Genomic DNA, 13,078 nt, shown 5'->3' on the forward strand with positions numbered 1-13,078 from the left:
CGTCTGTGAAGACCGGTCTGTTTAAGCTTACTGGGGCTGTTATAACTTAGTAACTTTAATTCTAATTTTTATTAAATTAGGACACTTTGTTCGGTTGTCGTTTGTTTCCTTTCTTTTAGTGAATATTTTAAATATATGATTTTGACTCATGGAGACCATATACATCTCTAAGGAGAATTAGATTAAGTAGATATACATTTTATTTTTAGTTGTGACATTTAGAGTCATTTGCACCTCTAAAGTAATTTTAGACTTTTTTTTTTGTATTTGTACTTTTTATATTAAAATTTAGTGTAGTTCTTGGTTGTAATTCGACATTTAGAGACCTTCTACATCTCTAATTAATTGTATAGAGTTAACTTTAGTTAGAACTTAGAATTAGTATATAATAGTATCAATTGTAATTTCAACTCAATTTTAAATATTTTTTTAAATACCTATGTACATGTGACGTGTAAAAGTGCCCCTGTGGCCTATTTGCTGAATAAATTATTTTGATTTTGATTTTGATTTTTGAATGATTTTGGAGTAAACAAATTAAATGTAAAAAAAAACAGTTACGATTATAATACTTATAAAATCTTTTATAATACAAATCGTAGCCCTTTATTATTAAAAAAAATAAACATTTAAACAAAAACGGACTCCGCGCGAAGTCCACTACGAAACAAGTCAAAACCTGCACGACGACACGCCCGCTCTTAAATTGTAGGTATTGTAGGTAAAATTCTGCTGTCCGAATATTCGGCGGCCGGATACCGAATATTCGGCGGCCGGATACCGAATATTCGGTATCCGGTATCCAGCCAAACAACTATTCGTTGCATCTCGAATAAAAATAACATCCTGTATGTACTTACGTAGAATAATAAGACAAGTCAATGAAAAGGTCATATGTATTATCTCAATGACATTTTCTTTCTAAGAACATCGTCAAAGCCAACCCACATGCTATTCCTATTCATTGAACCGATGTTCCAGTCAAAGAATAAATGCTTTTCAACGATATCACAAAGGAACCAAATTTCAAAGAAAGTGTAAATTTATAAAAATAATTCACGACAGAAAGTATTTAACGGTTATTTGATTCTATTTTAATTTCCGAAACCTTGTCGGTCGGAAGTCGGTGAAGATTCGGGGAAAGGGAGCGTATTCTTTTGAAAATTGGTAGTGAAAGATATTAAATTTGTTTTTATCATGCAGAAACGTCTGCGAGTGATATTACATATTTTTAAATTAAAGGAAAAATGGAAAAATTCACACCTCCGGCAGGACTCGAACCTGTGACATTTGCCTCCGTTGCGCAGTTGGTAGCGTGATGGCCCCGGTAAGGCCAAAGGTCGCAGGTTCGAGTCCTGCCGGAGGTGTGAATTTTTCAATTTTTCCTTTAATTTAAAAATATGTGAAAGATACTGTCACAGGGACCACAATCGATGCGGGAAGCACATTTCTAGTCAAGCTTAAACGCCGATATCCCATACATTCAAGCCGCCATCTTTGATTTTTGCCTTTGAAATCCTTTCGACATCCGATATCCGATATCGGATCGGAGAGTGTGAAAACGCACTTAGTTGACATTATGTACAAAAAGAATTATGAGAAAAGCAACTTACGTTAATGTAGTTATACTAACCTTAAGCAGAAAAGGCTCCGTTCCAGAGCTCCTCCTCCTCTTGACTCGCGTTTCACCTGTGACAGATGTGGCAAAAAGTGTCGGGCTGCCATCGGACTACTAAGCCACCAATGACGATGTACCGGCACCACACAATAAAATCAATACAATACAAAGAATCTATCTAGTTTCTATCGCCACGTATCCAACGATTGTTACCTATACTCTGTCAAAATAAGAACAAAGAAAACTATATGCATCCTTTTCTTTAGGGTGCTAGAGAAAAGGATACCTATAGTTTTGTTGTGTGTTTGTCGTGTTTTGTTCTTATTTACTGACAGACTTGTTTGACAGAGTTTACTTCATCTATGCCCACTGATGATGGGGTGATAACCTTGTACCTTTTCCTTTTTGAGATGCTAGCCTAATATTATAGCATTGAACAAAAACTACTCGAAAAGAAGGAGGATGCGCAACCCAACAGTGGGACTAGGTAAGCACCGAATACTGTTCTAATAAGAATGATTAACTATAGTTATTATTTATCCGTCTCTCTTAACCCGAGTCAACAGGTTGACGTGACAAGTTTAACTATTGCTCTAAATAAAATTGTGTAAACTGTCTAAGTTAGATTGGTGCATTACGAAAATAACTGTTTGACTGGGGAAAACGTACAAAATAGATACCTACAACCTACTACCCTTGTGATATCGCTCGTTGTCATGCAAAGTACCTGAACTAACTTTAAGTTTTATGTGAAATATACACACACAAAAAATCTTGAAGTTGACATATATCAGGCTTCCATTTATTCCTTTTTGAAATATAAAATTTAACAATCTATCAAGTAGGATATAGTTAAGTAATATACTGAACACCCCATCGGCACACAAACCTCTTCAAGGTTTTGCCAACTATGGGTCTTGTGTAAAAAAGTGTTATTTTCTTTTATTATTCAATAAATAAATAAATAAAATACTAAATCAGTGTCAAAACGTACTCTTTTAGTTAGACAGTCCCGATAGTATACGTCCAGCCAGCGCTATGGAAAATGGACTTCCTTATAATACCAATCTGTCAGTGCAGAACTGATGTCTTTGTTTGTAGAAATTGTCAATTTTGACACTGGCAGATCATTATCAAATCCGAAACTGATCTATAAAACTAGTAGTAAGTAGTTAGTAATCACTTTATTGTGTACAACAGATTCATATACAGTTTACAGGAACAGAGGTACAAAGGCGAACTTATCCCTATTATTATTAAAACTAAAATTCGAATTGGACAGGGAGTCGTCGCTCACTTTCGCCCACCTTGTATCGAGCAGCAGCCTTCGCATTCTGCAAGAATTCTAGCATTTTAAACTATCATGAGTTCTAGCCTAGGTATGCACGTACAAAAAGACATATTGGGTCTCCATTTTCAACCCTTTCCATTTTGAAGGTTTGAAATCTTGCAGTCGTTTAGAATTTCTTCCTTTTCTAAGTCATTTAAAGGGCTATTTCATCACATCAACGTAGCCCCAAACTAAGCAAAACTTGTGCTATGGGTGCTAAGCGACGATATACATACTTAAATAGATAAATACATACTTACATACATAGAAAACATCCATGACTCAGGAACAAATATCTGTGCTCATCACACAAATAAATGCACTTAGCCACTTACCGACATTGACACTTAACACAGATGTGCCTATTTCTGGGTTGATTAGTAACATTGTTAGTCAGCGTCAATATTTCCTTCTTGAATGGGCAATGGACAGCGAAGTGTCACTGTTGTCGGGCGATAAATTGTCACTATTGTTAAATAGGCCACTGACATCATATGTGAGTGTGCACGGGAAAACGTCCCACTTTGTCGATTGCTATAAAGCCGCTTTGTCAGTTTATTTATATAAAGATACAATTTCGCCTTATTGGTTACCGACAAAGTGGGACGTTTTACTAAACACACTCACATATTGTCACATTTCTCTACATTTTAGGTACAAATTCACGTAATATTGTGTTACTTTACCCTTTATGTAACAATCCCAGCTAGTTCGCAATTTCCTGCTAACAAATCCTTCCATTTAATCTAAAAGAGTCTATATACTGCACACAATAAGATCGATAATAGAAGAGACATATAATATCGAACATCTGTATTAGAAGTAGAACAATATTTCCATTATGGAGGATTGTATTGTGAAACATCTCTCTCGCTCGATGCTTTGAAGTGTGAGAAAGATGGAAAATGACAAGAAAGGATTGAAAGTGTGGGACTGAAAATAAGCAGAACCAAAACTGAACATATGTCCTGCGATTTCGATGGTCTATCCGGTGCGTAGGCATAACCAAAAGGAACCTTATGTAAACTATCTTCAAATTGGTCTCAAACAAGCTAACTGGTGCCGTAGCCAAATTTCTCCGACGCGAAACAAAAACGAAACGCCGCGAAAGGTAGTCCGGCTCTGTCGCGCCAATACGCAAGAGCAATAGAGATGGATATCTACGAGCGTTTCATTTCGTGAGCGATTCGTGAGCGTTTGTGCTCGGAGGAAATATAGACTGGAGTAGCCTTCATGTTGCGTCTACGTACAAATAATTCTGCCAAGATTCGCGGGAGGTGAGGAAATAACACATGTAAAGGAGTACTACAAATGCAAAAAATATTATTGTCAATACACACGCACATTATGATAAAAAAATAACACATGCTCATTATGATGCACACAGCCATATCACACATGGAAATACTTCGTAGAAACACAGTGTATACGGACACTAAATGCGCACGTGTGTGTCTCAAAGTATAGGGATGAGGCAGGCATCGATAACTGAAGTCGATAATAATTAATGAATCAAATTATAATTTTAATGATGTCGTTGTTTTTTCTAGATCTGTTTAATGTTTGGCACTATTATAATCATATTAAGATTCACTAATGACAATCCTGGGTAGTAGGTATCACGCGGGTGGACTAGCGATGGATAATAGGATTAGTAGGTAAAGAAATATTTGACATTTTGACAAAACATTAATTTATTTTTCCAGACTAACTAATCAACAACGTTTACTGCGGTTGGTGGTACTAAATCATTATAGACAAACTTGGTTAAATAAATAAACTAGAAATGGTTTAGTCTTCATTAACTATTTTCAATACTGGTTCAAAGTGTAAAGTTTATTAAGTACATGTAATAAAACTCAAATCATTCTCTTTCGGAAAATTGCAAATATATTTCAAATGAATTGTGTGATCAAGGTGTGCAAATCATACTTTTTTATCGATAGTTGGTATTTCATCGACCATGTCCACATCTCTACGACGAAGTCTCGGTCAAATTATTTTTCTAATTTTCAATTTTATTATCCTTGTCAATATTATTATAATATATGCTCTATTCTAATTGAAATTAGGTTAATTCTTACAAAATATATAAATGAAGTCTCGTGGGGAGTGCGACTTTTTATGAATAAATTGATATATAAATATCGACCCTATTGTAAACCACATTAGGTAACTTCTTAAACAGCAAAAAATCGAAGTCTCGTGGGGAGTGTTCGTGACGTAATTTCTACCCAGCAACAAATTTCAAATCGATTGCATTCGATCACATAAATCGATATTCGATGACGTATGACAAAAATATTATCATTTAGATAATAAAAACAGTAATATAACAATATTAAAATTTCTTACAAATGGAATATTATGCCACCTTTTTGCAAACTTGAGGTATTTGAGCGCTTATTACAAGTGTTCACAGCACAAGCGGGCATTTTTAATTACCAGTGATATGTGTCGTGGCGATTCTGTGAATGAGCATGAATCGATTGTGAAATTGTATTTACGTGACTTTATGAACATTTGTTCAAGTTTTTTGGCAGAGGGGTAAGTAACTGAAAGGCTACTCCAGTCTATATTTCCTCCGAGCGTTTGTGCCATTCGGTTACGGGGCCCGGACTGGTAGTGTCGAAAAAAGCTGGGCAAAGTACAAACGAAACCATCAAACGACGAAAACATAAAAAAAACTATAGCTTCCTAGCCCATCCTTGTATCATAACGATGTAAGTGATACCGTTGACAAATAATATACGCTTTTTCGCGTCAACAAGACAAATAATAGCTTGAGGTCACTGCCTCACTTGCCAAAAAGTCATATCTCCATACTGAGACAAATTAAAATGGGTCTAACTTCAGTGACTATAGCGTTACATTTTGAGTGACATAGTAATATGTGTCTCTATGAATAGTATGGGTAAAAGCCTTTCATGTCTCCGTCAAGTAAAACCTTATTAGGGATGATCCATTTTTAGGGTTCCGTAGTCAACTAGGAACCCTTATAGTTTCGCCATGTCTGTCTGTCCGTCCGTCCGTCCGTCCGTCCGTCCGTCCGTCCGTCCGTCCGTCCGTCCGTCCGCGGATAATCTCAGTAACCGTTAGCACTAGAAAGCTGAAATTTGGTACCAATATGTATATTAATCACGCCAACAAAGTGCAAAAATAAAAAATGGAAAAAAATGTTTCATTAGGGTACTCCCCCTACATGTAAAGTGGGGGCTGATTTGTTTTTTCATTCCAACCCCAACGTGTGATATATTGTTGGATAGGTATTTAAAAATGAATAAGGGTTTACTAAGATCGATTTTTGATAATATTAATATTTTCGGAAATAATCGCTCCTAAAGGAATAAAAAGTGCGTCCCCCCCCCTCTAACTTTTGAACCATATGTTTAAAAAATATGAAAAAAATCACAAAAGTAGAACTTTATAAAGACTTTCTAGGAAAATTGTTTTGAACTTGATAGGTTCAGTAGTTTCTGAGAAAAATACGGAAAACTACGGAACCCTACACTGAGCGTGGCCCGACACGCTCTTGGCCGGTTTTTTGTATCTGCATTGAGGTCGCTTACCTTTTGTACCAATTTCGATATATGCCATTTTCGTTATAACTTATAAGTCTATTTGATTTGTCATCGGTTCTTAAGATGTACTACGAGGTGTTTATGTTTTTATCCGGTTTATGTTTTCGATCAGGATTATGCCAGGGTACGCGTAGGTGTTGTTGAAGATATAATAATATATTAATATACAACGTGTTTCCGGTATCACTCAAAACCTCAGACACCCCAACTGATTTTTATTTTTTTAAACTCATCTAGAGTATTCATTCTTTATTATTATTATTATTTAATAAGCAGGCAGGCGGTTAAAGAACTGATATAGCCTGTATCCAGTGATCATTGTGACAGTAATCATAGCCGAGTTGTAGATGTGATGTGCTTGTCTAGTCTATTTTTAAACTGATTCACATTTTGTGCTGAGACCACGTCTTCTGGGAGTTTGTTCCAAGATCTCACTACTCGATTGCTCAAAAAGTGTTTATAAGGGTTACTGTGAGATCTATCTCTCTCTAGCTTTAAGAGGTGACCTCTCAAACGAGTGTTGTTATTACGCTTGAATATCTCTTGAAATTCCTTGAGGTCGTAATGTCCAGTTAGTATTTTGAATGTCTCTATTAAATCCCCACGTTCTCTGCGGTCTTTTAGAGTAGTGAGCTTTAGTTCTTTTAGCCTTTCCTCATATGGCTTGTTTTTAAGTTGTCTTGGCAGTTTAGTGAAGCTACGTTGGACTTTCTCTAGCATATCAATATCTTTGGCAAAGTAGGGACTCCAGGCTTGAAAAGCGTACTCCAGTATAGGTCTGACATAAGTTTTGTATATTTTTAGCATCATATCTGGTGTCAAAGTCTTGAAAGCTTTTCTGATCAGATAAATTATACTTCTGGCTTTTTTGACGATTGTAGATATGTGCTCCTCCCATTTCAAGTTTTCGGAGATCTTAACGCCCAGGTCAGTTTGCGTTTGTACAACCGTTAGTGGATTGCCTTCCAAGTGATAAGTCAGACGGGGATTCCTATTTCCTATATGGAGTACTGTACATTTAGCAGAGTTTAGATTGATTAACCATTCTTTAGACCAGCTTGCTATGGCATCTAGATCACTTTGTAGTTGGTTATAGTCAACAAATGGGTTAGAAAATATCTTAGTATCATCCGCAAAAGTACTAATACTGCACTTGATGCGCTGTGGAAGGTCAACTGTGTACAGTATGTAAAGCACCGGGCCTAGGACTGAACCTTGTGGTACTCCACTATTGATCCGTCTTTGCCGAGACTTGGTCAAACCAACTCTAACTTCAAAGGTTCTTTGTTGCAGGAAAGCCCTTATCCATAGTAACAGTTTCCCACGGATTCCCAAGTGTTCTAGTTTAAGAAGTAACCTTTCTGTGGGAACTTTGTCAAATGCCTTTTCATAATCAAGATAAATTACATCCGTAGGGTCTCTGTTGTCAAAGCTTTTTGTCCAGGAAGAGAGGCAAGATAACAAGTTGGATACTGTAGATCGATGAGGGCAGAAACCATGCTGTTGGTCACCTATTACACTGTGCAGGGCAAGAAATCCTCTTATGTGTTTAACTATAATTTTTTCCATAGCTTTGGATGCTACACTAGTAAGACTTATCGGCCTGTAGTTCGATGGTTCAAGCTTGTTGCCCTTTTTGTATATTGGAGTGACAGTAGCTGTTTTCCATTGCTCGGGTAAAATGCCTGTGTCATATGATGTCTGCATTATCAATGCTAATGGGCCGAGTAAGGCGTCACACTTTTGCAGTAGTATAACTGGGATGCCATCTGGTCCTGGTGCAGAATCTGTTTTCATATCTTTAATGACTTGTTTAAGTTTATCTACTGAAAAGGGCATCTGTAATGCTCTCCTGAACTCTGAGTGATGGATCTAGTTGTGGTAGCTGTCCCTGGGGTTCTATCTGAAAGACATCCTCAAATTGGTCCGCAAAGGCCTCAGCAATGTCAGGGGCACACGTTACAGTAAGTCCTTGTTTGTTGCAGACAACGCTGGGTGTGCTCACTTTCGATGCTATTTGCTGGCGAATGTAGGAGTAAAATCGCTTTGGGCCAGTTTTCAATAAGCTAGTTTCATATTTAATTCGGCACGCTTTTATACGGTTAGTTAACTTGTTATTAAGCCTTCGGTAATCTTTGTGATATTCTTCCAAACCAGTTAGCACATATTTATCCCAAAGTTCTGTTTTCTGTTTTATCATATCTCGAGTCTCTTTACAGATCCACGGTTTATCACGTACAACAGTATTTGTTTTAGTCTGCGGCACATGTAGGGCCATGGCAATCTTCACTTCAGCAAGGAAAATATCGTATTGTGATGTGACATTCTCCACTGAGTCCATTCTGTGTGGTAACCTAGGTAATAGTGTGTCATTTATTTTGTTAAAATCTGCTTTATTGTAGTTGTATCGAAAATGTCTTATAGCGTTAGGTATCTTTGTTTGGAACTGTATGGTAGCTTGCAGGCAGGTATGATCACTTTTACCAATAGGAGCTTGGTGGTCTACATTTGATATGAGTATATCATCATTAGTTAGTATAAGATCTAAGCAGGATGGCTGGTTGCCCTGGCGATATCTGGTGTCTTTATTTACTAGTTGATGGAAGTTGGAGTTGTTGTACCACTGCACGAAGTTGTTCTCTCTTGGTGTCAGGTATCCTGAACTTTCCACTGGCCATTTGACGCCACTGTAGTTAAAATCCCCCATTACGATTAGCAGATTAGACTCCGAAGCTTCGTTCAGCATATTAAGTAGGATATTGTCCTGATCAATTGTTGAGTCCTGTCCCCTATATATACCACACAATATGAACTTGTAGCTACCAATTTCTACGTCCAAGAATAGGCATTCCAAAGATGTATGTTTAGTGTTATACTTGCTGTTAAGTTTCGTTCTCATTGTAATATCCAGTTCATTTGCAGCATATATTGCTACTCCACCACTACGTTTTTCAGTCCGGTCATCCCTGTATAAGTCATAGCCTGGTATTTTTATCATAGAGTCGGGAATAATTGGTTTTAGCCATGTTTCTGTAATAACAATGAGGGTAGGTTTCAGATTATTTATTCTAGTCAGAAAAATGTCGAATTTAGAAGTGACCGATTGTATGTTCATATAGAAAATGGTAACCATAATAATAGGAGGTAAGTTTACGCTAACTGTGGTGACCCTGTTGTTGTCGGACTTGTTGGCGGCCCCTGTTGGGATTGGGACACTATGGCTATTACTGATGTGAATTATTGGTTTTTTGTCGGTCCGGTGGCTAGTTTGTCGGTCTCTACGATTGTTGGATGGCCCCTGATGTACTTGATGGTAATTCCTGTTTCACCTTCGCTTATACGCCTGTTCAATTCTTCCCTTAGATACTGTAGGTATTCTCTTTGCATGGGAGTGAGGTCTGCTTTCACAGAAGCTGGCTTTGCTAGTCTTTTTTTGTTGCTGAGCACTTCAATCGCATCCCTCTTGCTGCGTAAGATGACTTTGAGGGGGCGTGGCGAAGTGCGGCTGCTGGACTTAGCACCCAGGCGGAACGCTTTTATTCCTACACAGCTCACGTTCTTCGAAACACTGGTTATCAAAGTCGTAGTTTCTCGCATATCGTGCTCTTTTCTCTCTTCTGCGGTCTCACTCGTAGACTCAGGAATTTCATAGATGATGATGTTGTTAGCCCTATTTGATCTTTCAGTTATTTCACGAACAGCTGATTCCGTCTCCAGCATGCTTTGGCGTACCCGCAGCTTTTGCACTTCACTGGTTAGTTCATCTAGCTTTTTTAGAATCAATGGCAATTGCGTTATTGCCGATCGGCAGTCAGGACAGTAAAAAGTCATAACTCTTGCGACTATCTTTAGTTCAAGCACTCTAACTTCCGTCGGAGACAGCCCATGGCAGTCGTTACAAAACAGATTTTTGCACATATCACAATTAACAGAAAACTTCTTTTCATTTGGTGCTTTCTGACATTTCGAACATTTCCCCTGTGCTGATACGCTAGGGCTTCCGATTTTCTTTCCAGACATTTTTTTTTGGTAGTTTTTAGAATGTTTGCACTGGTATCACTGAATGACAATTTGAGAAAAAACAATGAGGGTAGGTTTATATATTTCAGTAGCCACAAATGTCAGACACGGCTATTTAGCACTGTTTTTGTTCAGAATTCGTAGTTTTACGTGCAGATAACACTATTACAGTTTCCAACAATATTCACAAGCACAATTAAACAGTTTTCATAGGATAAAACACAGTTTTACTTCACTTTTAGGTATTAAATCGCGAGCGAGGTTTTACCCTGACAAGTGATTTGACAGATCTTCGAGTGATTTGACAGATCTTCTTTAATCTGATGGTTATTTTTTTTTAATTGAATTTTTCATTTTCTGTACTGGTCTACTTGACTTTTAGCTCTACACTCAATAAAATAATTGCTAACTACCATCATAAACCATAAAACTATTTATTTGTGTACGTTACTTGTACCGAACTTCCGCACCCACTCGCTTATTTACTTACTTACTTGACTAAACATTCTTACAACTAACCATCCTTTAAAAATACCCCGTAGATTTGGCCTTGTGATCGTCTAATGGTAGTAGAAGGACCCCTCGATATGAACCATAACAACCCAAACTCTTTAATGCGAAGTAGATACGACCATTGGACTCATATGATTAATTATAACTTAACCCACTAATTAAAACTCATCATAATTTTGTGAAAATTACGTTAACTTGGACGAATAGGCAAAAGACGTGGAGATTATGTTAACGCTAAATAACGCCTGTGAAAGATGTGCGAGCAAAGTAACATACGAACTTGAACAGAAAAAACCTATAGGCGCCAGACATTTTATTCATAATTTTGGTTTATAAATGGTAAATAATATAAAAAATATTTTAGTAATCATCCACTACGCCCTATTAGTAGTTTCAATTGGGCTCGAAGCTTGCGTTGTGGTTTGAAACTCCTCATCTCAACCAAACTGCTCTGTTGAGAATCCTATGCCAAACCAGAAGGGCTAACTATCTATGAACTAACCCCCCTTTTTATTTTATTTTGTTTCTTTTCCCTAGCTAATCCCCCTTTTCCCCAATACTGCTAATAGACCATAACTTCTCGACCCTTTCACTGTTTCAACGATACATCGAGTAAGAAGCTTCCAATCGAAAACCCAAGAAAAGTAAGCTTAATCACTCCTCGGAGTTTTCGGCTTTCCATCAGTGGACGGCGCCCGCATGCCACTGGTCCCTAAACCAACCCCAACTAACACTCAATGATCGCTGTCACATGAAGAATCAGAAATTGCTACCACAATTACAAATTACACTTAGATGAATTAACCAGTAATAATTCAAAGCTTTTTCACACTTTGATAATAAATATGATATTGAAGTTTCATTATACCAAGAATAAACACACGATATTATTTATAAAATACCTTCTAACACCCAGTAATTTTGTTCACAATGATTTTAGATCTTGAATTTAATTTATTTTTACATAATTTATTTTTAGTTATTAGATAAGATAGGTTTTTATACAGAACTTTATTTATTTCCCTACCTGTCGATGTGTGTGATTTTACCCTACTAGACCGAAAGTTCCCTACTCTAAAACGATAAAAACTCTGTTCGTACTCACCATGGAACCAGAGTTTTAGGATATACGCGGTGTATACCTAAACTGACTACGCTAGAGTTCAGCAGACTAGACTGAAGAAAGCAAACCCTATAAGTCTGTGTATTTATCCCCCCGATGCAGGCGTCCGTGGACAGGGAGGCAATCGGGTAGGATAGTTCCCTATTGTGTATATGATATATACTTATGACAATAAATATACAAGGCCTTCAAATACTGCCGCTTTGAACGAGCTTGGATTACTCCAAATGACACATATAATGTCCTCGCTCTAGGCTAACAGCTGGGCATTGAAGAACCAGGGAGGGAGAGATTTTTCATTTTTCTATGTTGGTAAAGAGAAAAATGCCAATTTAACCCTCTGTATTGGTAAAACTACGGACCTCCTTGCATCAATAGTTTAACAGCCGCTAGGTTAATCGATGCAAGGCTAAACAAACTGTCTGTCTGGGCAGCGATCTGGCTTTATAATTAAATATTCTTCACTTAATTTGAACTGATTAGGTATTATTTACTTTAACCATTAAATTTGATTATCACAATAACATTGAAACTGACAAGAAGAACCGAATCGTTAGCGGCTCACTTCACTCATATAAACTCCAACTCAATAGCACAAGACAATAAACCTGCACCACCGAATCGGAATCTACCATCCAAAATCAAGCTCTGAAAAGAACATATGTTCTCCACAAAACCAAACAATAGACGGCATGAATAAAATAAACACTCACTAACTTTCAATACTTCTAGTAAAACATAACTTAAACTTAGCAGAAATCACTACCCATTAGTACCAGAGTTAAACAACTCTAAGCACTTATCCCAAATGCTGACTTTACGAGAACAAAACATAGATTTTATTCACAATAAAATCAAACACTTAGAAATTTGGGCAGAGGTTCCTCACTATT

General features: G+C 37.1%; 1 non-coding gene across 1 annotated transcript; it reads left to right on the forward strand.

Moving 5' to 3' along the window:
- The first annotated feature begins 1,292 nt into the window (after positions 1-1,292).
- Trnat-ggu lies at positions 1,293-1,367 on the forward strand. The gene has a single exon. It is a non-coding gene; the product is annotated as a tRNA-Thr (tRNA).
- Positions 1,368-13,078: the final 11,711 nt, after the last annotated feature.

The sequence above is a fragment of the Leguminivora glycinivorella genome, unplaced genomic scaffold (genome assembly GCF_023078275.1).
Source record: "Leguminivora glycinivorella isolate SPB_JAAS2020 unplaced genomic scaffold, LegGlyc_1.1 Scaffold3, whole genome shotgun sequence".
In the NCBI taxonomy this organism is placed as follows: Eukaryota; Metazoa; Arthropoda; class Insecta; order Lepidoptera; family Tortricidae; genus Leguminivora; species Leguminivora glycinivorella.